The 2500-nt window shown below is 35.7% G+C and overlaps 1 pseudogene; it reads right to left on the bottom strand.

The window, feature by feature from the left end:
• The window catches only part of LOC122255776 (uncharacterized), a 14868-nt pseudogene that overhangs the window by 7903 nt on the left and 4465 nt on the right, over positions 1-2500 (bottom strand).

The following is a 2500-nucleotide window of genomic DNA, read 5'->3' as shown; positions in this document are numbered from 1 at the left end:
ACAGTAAACATATGAATTAAGAGAAAGCAGAATTGTATGTCTTCTTGTTTTGCTGAACCACGCCCGTGTGTCACTGTATGCATGTTTGCAAAAAGAGAGAAAGCCAATGAAAAAAAAAAAAACAGGCACAAAATCTGCACCCATTTCGAACAAAGTAAATATTTACGTAAGAGTAAAACGGTACATTTTAACTACTCACTTTTGCGCAATGTATTTTTCATCGTTGTATGCGAGTGAGTGGGTTTTGACAAAAGTTGTAGAAAAATAATACGTATAAACTATTATACCTAAATCCCGAATACTGACAGAAAATCAGGCATTTGTAAATGAAACGAAATACGTAGTAATATTTCTGATCAAGAGAATACTGGTAAGGCTATACAAAAAAATGGTTATCATTCTATCCACCATAGAAAAGTCTCTATATTCTGACTTTTTCATTTCTTTGCTTTATCTAATAACTATTCATATCTCTATCTACTTATTAATTATCAGGGGGGAAATCTGTTTAAAATCACATTAAAAAACATAGTGAAATTTGTTCAGAAGTCCCGTCCATGTTGCCAAGCAGAGATGTGTCAGATTTCATTTGATTTGGATTATTATAAACTCCGTCATAATTTTCGGTTCATAAAATATGATAAATAAATAGATATAGATAAAACCATTTTTTTTTATCATATGATCTTCCACTTTTAAAAAAAATCTTGCACAAGAAGACCAACTGTAATAAGATCTAATTCATAATCTGAAACTTTATCATTTTTTAAGGCAATTGCTCTACACATGACCGCATGCTATCTGAATAAATATCAAGGAACGGAAATCCAAAGCACACGCAAGCAAATCCGGAGTAGCTATGATACATGTATCATTTTTTATAGACGTAGGCAAAAGCTGTGTAAAAGCATGTGAATATTTTTTTTTCGAGAAATGAAAAAAAAAAATGTTACAGAGAAAGACTTTTGAAAAAAAATACACAGGGAGTCATGGAAGTGAGTAAAAAAGTCTGTAACAAAGCATATGAGAGTAAGATCCAAATATGAAAACTATTAGATATGAAAAAGTTAATCCAAAGATAAACAAGGTTTGGGCAATTTTAGACACATTGATTACCTTTCGGTTGTGGTGGCCTTTCATCTGGAAGAATGAGATTTAGATTTACGAAGTTTAAATGAATGGGAAAGTGAATGATTATGAGGAGCGTCGGCTGTAAAGATCTTTCTTCATTGAGTTTTTATTTTCAGTTTTCTTCTTCAAGGAAGGAGTTAGATTAATACAAATGCAATCATTATACAATATTGATACTGCCTGTACCAATCATTAAATCATTAGTGACACTTACATAGGAAAAAAGGGAAAAGGAAAAGATTGGAAGAATGAATATTGTTATATATACACCAATACCTGGGTTACGATGAAATGTGAAAAACTTCGAACAGTAGCTACAGTTAGAATAGGAAAGAGAGAGAGAGAGAGAGAGAGAGAGAGAGAGAGAGAGAGAGAGAGAGAGAGAGAGAGAGAGAGAGAGAGAGAGAGAGAGAGAGAGAGAGAGAGAGAAAGGCAGATAGACAGAGATATAGATACAGACAAAAAGAGAGAGAAAAAGACAGACAGAGAGAAAGAGAGAGACAAATACAAAGACAAAGAGAAATTAAAAATAATAAACAGATATATAAAGTGCAGATCACATGAATCAAAGAAATATGAATTATGGAAACAAATACCCACAGCGCTGCCATAACCAACCATCCCAACCCCCACCCCCAACCCCACCCCACCCCCCGTCCTTCACCCCAAAAAATACCCTTTCGTTTTTCCCACCAAACCCATCCTAGAACTTTCCCTCGCAGGATCACTCACCCTACGACACGCCCACCCTAGATGACATGGGCGTGTTGTCTCCGATCGCTTACCTTTACTAGGAGGTGCTAGACCCTTCCCCGGGATTATGAACGGCTTCAGGACGGTGGCTGAGCGGTCCATTCTTCCTAAGTTACCCCAGTCGTCGCTCAGCACGTCCACTGTCGCTGTCTCCTTGACTGCGTCCTCCAGTCTGACATAGAAAACGGGATTATTTTTACTCGTCTGTCCATTTGTCTGTCTGTTTATTTATATGTCTATATCGTTATCTATATCAATATCTTTCTATGTTTTTATATCAGCCTGTCTGTCTGTCTGTCTGTCTGTCTGTCTCTCTCTCTCTCTCTCTCTCTCTCTCTCTCTCTCTCTCTCTCTCTCTATATATATATATATATATATATATATATATATATATATATATATATATATATATATAGATATGTGTAATAAATATATATATATACATATATATATATATATATAGAGAGAGAGAGAGAGAGAGAGAGAGAGAGAGAGAGAGAGAGAGAGAGAGAGAGAGAGAGAGAGAGAGAGAGAGAGAGAGAGAGAGAGAGAGAGAGAGAGAGAGAAAGAAAGAAAGACAAAGAGAGAGAGAGAGAGAGAGAGAGAGAGAGAGAGA

The sequence above is a fragment of the Penaeus japonicus genome, unplaced genomic scaffold (assembly GCF_977035675.1).
Source record: "Penaeus japonicus unplaced genomic scaffold, GWHDUDI00000001_assembly GWHDUDI00000015, whole genome shotgun sequence".
NCBI lineage: Eukaryota > Metazoa > Arthropoda > Malacostraca > Decapoda > Penaeidae > Penaeus > Penaeus japonicus.
Note: the sequence above shows the minus strand (reverse complement) of the source record. Positions and strands in the feature narration are given on the sequence as shown.